The 9400-nt window shown below is 37.5% G+C and overlaps 1 long non-coding RNA gene across 1 annotated transcript; it reads right to left on the bottom strand.

Moving 5' to 3' along the window:
• Positions 1 to 3866: 3866 nt before the first annotated feature.
• On the bottom strand, positions 3867 to 5605 carry LOC148194059 (uncharacterized). The gene is made up of 2 exons (XR_015781564.1): positions 4209 to 5605; positions 3867 to 4110 (listed from the first exon to the last, which is right to left on the bottom strand). It is a non-coding gene; the product is annotated as an uncharacterized LOC148194059 (long non-coding RNA).
• Between the last annotated feature and the right edge of the window lie 3795 nt (positions 5606 to 9400).

The following is a 9400-nucleotide window of genomic DNA, read 5'->3' as shown; positions in this document are numbered from 1 at the left end:
ATCATTGATAAAATTTATCTAGGATTATTGATAATTGTAAATCTATTAATAAATATCTATTTATAAATGTTTGTTGGTTATACCCAACGAATTCTGAGCATTTGTAAAATTCATGGTAAATGTTTCAATTTTATCTTCTTCTTTGTTTTCTCTTATTTTTTTTTTCTTTTTCTTCCTTCTCCTTCCTTTTCTTTTTTTCTCCCCTCCTCCTCTCCATCCACTCCTATCATGGTAAATGTTGTCGAATTGTTATACGTGTCGTGTTGAAAAAGTATAATAAATTACACAATGCAAAAAATAAATGTGGAAGCCAATTTGAACTTCTATATATAACGTGACCTGAAAGTCGGTTTAGTATTCCGCATTACACATTTGAAAGTTTTTCTTATGCCAAAAAAAATTCAGATGACTTGCTTATTACACAATACAAAAGTTATATTTTGCATGATATAATAACTTCCAAAATATTTAATTTGATATACAATATTAACTTTTGAATTATTCAATACGGAAGTATTCTCTTAGAAAAAAAAAACTTTAACATTTTATAATGCAGAAGAAAAACTTTCATTTCAATTTATATAATCACTGAAATAACAACAAAAATTTAACTAATAATATTATCGACCGTTATTTTAGACATTTAGTATCATTACAAATTTATTTCATCGCTATTTATTCACTAATTAAAATTTAACATTATTTGATTCGGTCGCAAATTAGGTTGTAGAAACCAACACTTTCTTTTTGCTATTAAAGTCAAATTTGTCGCTTGGATAACAATTTTTTCAGTCGTGAATTCAATCGCCAAAACCGTCACTTTCGTTTTCATTAGTATTGCTATCAATTTAATGACGAAAATATAGTTGCTGAGATTATTGATTGCTAAAAAATTATTGACATAGGAAATTATCAAAAATCACTAATTTGTGATAAATGTCATTTTGCAACTATTTTGGTCAGAGGCCAGGGCAGGCCAGTCATACATTGCCTTGGCAGACGTGGTGCTCCGACTCCAGCAATCACGAGCTGTTCCTTGAGGTCTTGGCTCGTCCCAGCCCGATGCTTGATCGTCATGTTGACAGGATGGGTGGCCTTATGCCACAGAGCATCCTGAATGTCAGTCAAGTCCCCCTCGATCCATTCCTTCATCTCCTCAGTGCCAAAGAATTGCTTCTCCAGTGCCGCATAAGCCTTCCTTGACTGGCTCCCCTTGTCGCTGAGATAGTGGTGCCCAGTCAGCAGGAGAGAGTACCCCTGCAGAGTGATGATCCCGACTGACATTTGGGCCAGCTTGGCCATGATATTTCTCTCCTAGGGGGTGAACCCAAGGGTCTCCATTGCAACAGCCTTCCTCCTCGCATGGAGCGTAGGAACCACCTCCATGGTCCCGTACCGTCCAGCCATGGTGGGCGACGTGTAGGTGTAGACAGCTGGGGCAACCTCGCCAGCCATGAGGTCAGTAGTCTCGAGGCGGTAGTAATCCAGAGTCGCAGCGCGCGCAACACCCAAGCAGATGGCCATCTTCTGGATGCGCTCGTCTGTCCATCCAGGCTGGCGGTGGGAGGTGAGCTGCATGTGCTGTGACTTGACAAACGCATCTGCATGCTTCATGGCGAGGTCGGCAGGCAGATTGTCAATGGGGGTCCAGTGGAACGCCTCCGGGGTGGTTGCCCTGACCAGCAAGCTGCAGGCGGACTCCGGTGTCCCGTTGCGCATGTCAAAGGTAGGCATCTGGCGGAGGATCTCTATGGGGTCTCCTAGCCAGATCAGCCTCTCGGGGGGACGGGGGTGGAGGGTCGATTGGTGTTTCTGTAGCCATGCTCGCTGGTGTGAATATAAAAACCTTGGTTGTCTTGATGTAGATGAATCAAATGGAACTGACTGGGTCTGAGTACAGGCTTCTAACCCAATGGTTGTAGAAGCCTGGGCATTATGCACAGAACCACTACTAGCACCAACAGATCTCGAGAGGCTATTTACAGTTTTAGTTGCCGAAGAGATGAAGCCAAAATTACCAATCCCTATAGATGAGCTACCAAAGGCAGTGTAGCTAAGACTACCAGCTCCTGCATCCTGACTTCTTTTAGTTTCCAGCGGCGCTAAACCAGAAGATGATAGAGGTAAGCTTGTTGATGGGACAGTAGAGGATCTGAACAGAGAGAGGGAGGTCCGGCGAGACGACCGGCAGCGGCGCGGTTTGATGCCGACGCCGAGAAGGCGGCGCGTGATGAACACGCGTCCGAGATTTACCGGAGAGAGGAGGCGCGTGAAGAGGAGTCTGGTCATGTCTCCGGCGGGTTTGGCCGTCGCTCGAGGAGACGGTCCAGATCCGTTGGTCATCGGTCGAAACCGTGACGGTGGCTGGCGTAGATCGGAGAGATCTGATGCTCGTGGAGGCGCGTGACTGAGAAGTGGCTCTCGAAACCGGCGTGGTTGGCCGTCGCTCGAAGAAACGGTCCAGATGCACAAGATACCGGGTAAAACTGCGGCGGCGACGACGGCAGCGGCAGCGAAGGTGGCCAGCCACGGACAAAGGTTGGCGGTGGACAGTGGCTGGCGATGGTCGACGGCAGAGGCGACTAGCTGCACTGGTACTGACTGTGGCACAGATTTAAGAAGAAAAGAAAGGGCTGCCCACTGAAATTTTAGGGACTGCCGACCGCCGGCAAACAGCAAAGACCACCAGAAGAGATCAGAGAACCTGCTCTGATACCATGTGAAATGAAATTCTATTGAATCACTTGGTTAATACACCCTTCTCCTTAATCCTATATTTATAGGATTAAGTGAATGGAACACACCTCACACACACTCATATACAGCACATACACACTCACAGCTCACATACACTTAAACACAATAACCAATAATTCTAACACAATTTAACTAAACGTGACAAAGTCAGCTGTCAACCACACCAGAAAAGTTTCTTTACTCACATTTGTGTCTCCGGCATGCAACATGATGTCACTGAATATGAGATTGCAAGCTACGTATGCAGCCACGCAGGAAGCAGGAAGTTTTTCCGTTAGTGCCTGAAAGGATAAAACAAATATTATAGAGTTAACAGGCAAACCAGAAGGCTCCAAAGAAGTGAAAGCACTGTTTTTCAGTGAAAATCAGGCAGTGATCTTGACTTTTACTTCCTGTGAGAATGATTACTTGATCAGAGCAATAGCTACCTTACATGATCGCTAGAAATAACCAAACTTGTAATCTTACTATACACTTCCATACCTAGAGTTGTCCGTGGATTTCATAAGACTTCAAAATAATTCAGAAATAGCAAATTGTTAGTAAAGTGTACGATAATTATATATTAAAAAATAATAGTTTGTGTACAAGGAATATGGGTTTTGATGCATAATATAGAAAAATGGGACTTCTAACTGATAGACCGCCCAATTTATATTTTGAAATATTAGATATTTTTTAAAAAAATACTGTTTCTACTTTCTACCAATAATTATCGTAACTGCCCCCAACTCTCAGCTACTATCATTACCCCCGCTGAAAATCAGCCGTAATAAGGTTATTCTATTCCATTCAATTGAAATGTTGTAAACTCCTCTCTTCCACGTCTTGTGGTCTTAATCGAGAAAATATGCTTCCCCACCAAAATCACTATAATTTACGCACTTTTAAAAGTTTAGATTGTCTACTAAACGTTATCATTGGATATAAATCCAGGTCATGCAGATGTCATGAGCAAAAGGTCAACTCAGGTTGAATGTTAAATGGAACTTTTATAAAAAAAAAAGTGATATGTTGTCCATTATTTCAAATACGGTTTAATACTGGAAATGATTTGTAGGAGCATAAAAAATCAATCCAACAAATTCAAGCATTCGGTAGCTGGACTCTTCAACCCATCATAGCCCTCATTACACACATTCCAACGTGACAAGAAATGTAACATCTGTAAAAAGGTAAAAAGCCAAAATGTATATTACCACATAGTTTTATAGCCAATTCACAGGCTGGAACCAGTACTTTGTTAAGGCGGTTTCGTGTAGCCTTCTTAATGATTCCCATTTCGAATGCATAATCTGGGTAGGCTTTATACTGAATTGCAGGGTTAGTAAGTCCATCACCAATGGCAAATCCCTGTTCAAACAATAATAGTAAGCTAAGAAATTATTCATTCCTTCAATGAAATTCTGTCAGAGAAAGTTAGATTGGTTTATCACGTGATGTTACAAAACCTTCAGGTTTATATGAATTCCTTCTTTAGCTTTGTTGCCCCGATGGACCCGTGTTGCAAAAGCAGGAATGTAGTGCCCAGCATATGATTCACCTGTAATAAAGAAGTCATTTCTTGCATATTGAGGATGCTCTGCAAAGAAGGCCTGAGGGAAAAAGAAATTAACTGTTAATACAGTTTTTTAATCTAACATCAGTTTTACTATGTCTGTACATATATATCACTCTTACTTCCCTGCACTGTGATACACACACGTGTGTGCAGATATAAACCTGCTCTAAATTTTAGGCATGACATCCAAAATTCTTTCGTTATTTGGGTAATCTGTTCTTAAATTTTCTCTCCAACTAAATTTGTTTCACGTGTTAGCCATGATGTGTAAATTCAAATTTTAGCATTTTGAAAGCCCTCATACGGATTAGATGGCTTAGAATTCTTGAGAAGGTTTGAGGCTTGAGTATCAATGAAACAAGAGTGTGGATTAGCTGCATGGTCAAATTGACTATTTTTATATTTTTATTTTTATTTTATTTTATTTCACTTGATGTTGTCATCCACAACTACTACTCGTACCCAAACGACCACTGGAAACCCCAAACCAAATCACCACTGGAATCCCAAATCAAACCACAACCGAAAAACCACAAACCACAACCATCACCCTCCAAACAAAAAAAATTCAGAATCTCAAATATAAACCCTAACTCCAAATCGCGAAATCAAAACCTGTAGAGAAGAATCAAGGATAGAAACCCCAAATATAGAACCCAAATTCAACCCTGATTTGAAACGTTAATCCCATCCAAGCCCTTGCTGGCACCAAGACGCTGGAGGATGAGATCCTCGCATCGCAAAACGACGCGCCTACCCTCGGAAGCTCGTGGTGAAGACGCTGAAGCACCAGCTGTTGCGAAGAAAGTGTCGCCTGAGCCATTGGAAAACGCCTCTCCTTTCCTACGAAAATAACCCAGAACAGAGAAGAAGAAGGGATCCTACCCTTCCAGCCAATCACGACCCCTAACCAAAAGAGGAGAAGACAAAACCTCTTAACTAACCACTCTTCCTTGCTCGACAATGAATCTTACCCGCTGACAACAAACCAAGATTGAGGAGAAGAATAAAACCATAAGAAACCCGCAGGCGCACTCCAAGGCTAGGTCTATCCGAGAACTAGAAAATAGAGAGGAGAAGAAGTTTCTAATTAGGTTTCATGATATGATAGTGAATTTGGGGTTTAATTAAGGTTAAATAAATTTAATTGTAATATAAAGGGTTTAATTAAGGCTGAGAACTTTTAACATTATCACGGGCTGATTTTGTCACGTTTTGTAACGTATTTTAAAATTGGACAATTCATTAAATATTAATTAAAGTGAATATTAAACTGTTAGTATTTTAAACGCGTCAATAAAAAATCAAATTAAACAATTTTTATAAAAAAAAATAGATCACTTTGAACATCTGAAAAAAAAATGATCATTTTGAATAAACTTAACTAAAAAAGAAACCAAAATAGATATTATATACAATAAAGAATTATTGCGATGTCACGGAGATGACATGTTTAAGTTAGACTTACTGAAGTAATTATAAAGAAAGTCAATCAATAAGTAATAAGTCATGATAATAATATTGCATACCATTTATTCATTTGAGCATTAGAGTCTTCTCATACCTCAAGTCAAACATAGAAGTAAGAAGAGAACATCCCGAACCAAGAGATCTCGATTACATACAAGAACTATATATATATTATATATAATGAAAAGATTAGAAAATATAAACTAAAATTGTTGAAAAGATGATAAGCAATACGTTGTATTGAGAGTCTATGCATCTCTTATGGTGAACTAATTATAGTAAAAATTACAATACATTTCCATTGTAGAGATTTTTATTTTACTTAAATTTTAGAATTAGGAGGAAAATGAATTTCAATATGGATAATTTTTTTCTTCAATGGAGATGGTTTCATTTTCTATTGAATGATTTTTTTCATAATTTTGAAAATGTTAAAAGAATTAAATTGAGTTTGACGAAAAAAAGTTATATTATTAATATATTGAATTTATGTAACTGTATTTATGGGGGGGGGGGGGGGGGGGGGGGGGAATTCTTCAAATAATAAGCCAGAGCATTTGTGAAATTTTAAGGAAATTTAAAGCAGACTTGGGAATTTAAATAACATAATAAACACTAAGAATGAATTTTTGGTGGTGGAAAGATATTTGTAAGGTTTCTGCGGATCATATATGCAAGATAATTGGTTTGAGAGAAGTCTCTATTGAAACAGGTGACAAACACTACTACAAATTAGGTATTAGATAATAGTTAAAATAAGTCTATCGACGGGTTTAGACTCGTCATAAATTTAGTTGTCATTAATTAGAAAAATCAACAACGATTTTAGAACTATCACTAAGAAAAACAGCTATGATTATATTACAACCGTTATTAAAAATGGATAAAAACAAAAGGAAAAAAAAAATAGAATTGTGATACAACTATAATTAATATGTCAACATCATTAAAATGTCAATAAACAATGACGGTTTAGTATCATAACTGTACCAATAAGTCGTTTTGTTTTTAGGTTTAATACATCATTTAGTCCCAATTTGTAGGGGTTTGGTTCAAAGTGATTCTACCTTTTAAAAAAGTTCAGTAAGATCTCATATTTCGTTAAAATATGTTCAATTCGATCATTTTTGCTCACACCGTTAAAAACATAACGGTGCAAATGCTACTATGGCCAAATCTGAGTGAGTTGTGTAGTTTCATGAATAGGTGGCTAAAAGAATTAAATGCAGAGAGAGAAACATAAATGATTGTTTGAATAATTAAATGTAGAGAGAGAAACGTAAATGGCTTTATCACCCAATATATTATTATTCCATCCTATATCACCCAACAATGCACCAATTTTATACACCCACCTCCAGATCCCATCCTATATGCACTCTGTAGAACAATAAATATATGTTCTCATGGTATCAACTCGTAGTATAATATCTGAGAAATATATACTCTTTGTATTTTTTCTAGATTACTTTCCAGAACACACAAATACATAGACAATACTTTAAACTCTCAAACTTACACAACATACAACTCACAAAGTACAACCCATTTTCTCTCTTTCTCTCACGATGATACACAACTCACAAACAAACACATGACTCAATAATACATGCAACAACTCCACTCTTTCTCTGGTTTCTCACGGTGGTGAACCTTTTTCTCTTTCTCACACAAATATTTAAATTTTACCCAACACACTCATACCATCATGTGATGACAATACATTACTCCACATTTATACTACTTCCATACATTTAATACCCATCAAACATTCCATGCAATTACAAATAATAATTTATTATACCCATAAACCCATGTTGGTATCTCTATTGAGAACACAACCCATCACCAATGCACTCTATTGTCATATTTCACTCATACAACATGTTAACACTTCCTACTCTTATTTACATTCTTAACCTATCCAACCTACGGCTACCCTCCAAAGATTCACGATATGCACTTTTCTCTTACTACAAAACCACATGCATTGTAATCCTTCAACCCGTGCATTCATATTCTGGGAATAACATCCCAAACCATTTTTTTTCCTTAGAAACCCACAACCTTCCAATTGGGTATATTATCTATCCACATAGTTTCTCAAGATTAACAAGTTTCAAAAGAAACACATCATGCTCAATCAACACATCAAAAAGTTAACTCCCCTTACTTGGGTTTTCCAGTGAATTCTTTAAAGACCTCTTGGTTCTTAGAAAATCCTGTGACTGCAACAAGGGCCCCTGCACAACTCCTTGGTACTCATAATCTTCTCCTTATTACTCATTACGCTCATGGTGGAGGACAAAAAATGGTGGTTTCTCTCTTGCGCACTCTCTCGAGTTGTTCTAGAATGTAACTTAGGATTGCTTCTTATTTCGCACACAAGCCGCCAAAGGCCGCACATTCTTCCTCCCCCGCTACCGTCGTCGTTGAGGATACCCAACTAGTGGCTCCCCCATACTCCCGGGTCTCGCCGGATTCCCTCCAGTACCCACCGGATTCTCATTTAAGATTCGTGGAGCTTATAATATGATGGAAAAACTTCCCAGGAAGTTGTTGGAAACGGGAGTTATCTGCTCTGCGGTGATTGTTATGTGAAGGGGGTTAATCCAAAGGTGAGGATTATTGAGGTGGATCCCTCTGATGCAAATGCAATGGCGTTGTCATTCCATCATGATCAGAGAGTGATTTTGGACCAGGTTGGACGATTTGCAAATGGTGTAGCTGTTGAGATTTGCACCTAACATATCATTTTAATTTTTTTTAAATATTTACACAGTGCAACCTCTTCAAACGTGTCACGTATTCATAATGCCACATTGCACCGTTATGTTTTTAACGGCGTGAGCGAAAAAGACTGGATTGAACATTTTTTAACGAAATATGGGGCCTTACTGAACTTTTTTAAAAGGTAGAATCACTTTGAACCAAACCCCTAAAAGTTGGAATCAAAGTATTAAACCTTGTTTCTATAATGATGATTGATTTATGATAAAGCCACACTTTTCTACAAATTTTCATATACAAATTCATTTTACAGCTACATAATAATTCAATAATTCAACAGTGCATAGTAGTAATGTCCCAAACAAAGTTTAATAAAAATATAACAGTTTTATTAATTAATTGTCTACTATCATTAAAGTGTTACATACTTAACAAAATGTTTAGCTTGTGTATTTTGGACACAAGCTAATTCATTTGATTCCAATAGTTGTATCTCATTAAAAGTATGTAGCAAATCAATTAAAGTTAGATAAGTCCATGCATGTAATAAATTAGTTTATAATATTAGTGGATTATAGCATATATCCGATTTCAACCTCTTTTAATACCAGCTTGCACAATTGTTACCATCAATAAATGGACATAGGAAGGATGAAGGTGGGGAAGATGCAAAGACATTTAACATGTCATGGAAACTAAAAGTAACTCCATCACAACATTTTTGCTTGGAAAGTGATGCAAAAACAGGATAGCTTCAAAAGATATTTTGTATCATAAAGGGATAGATGTAGAAAGTAGGAGATGTATTATGTGTCAAATAAGTGAAGAAACACTAGCCCATATATTCTTCAACTATAGAGTAACAAAAGCAAAGTGTGAGAT

This window comes from Vigna umbellata, chromosome 8, assembly GCF_029865625.1.
Source record: "Vigna umbellata cultivar VRB3 chromosome 8, Vumbellata_1.0, whole genome shotgun sequence".
Classification (NCBI taxonomy): Eukaryota; Viridiplantae; Streptophyta; class Magnoliopsida; order Fabales; family Fabaceae; genus Vigna; species Vigna umbellata.
The sequence above is the reverse complement of the archived record's forward strand: the minus strand, read 5'-3'. Positions and strand labels throughout refer to the sequence as shown.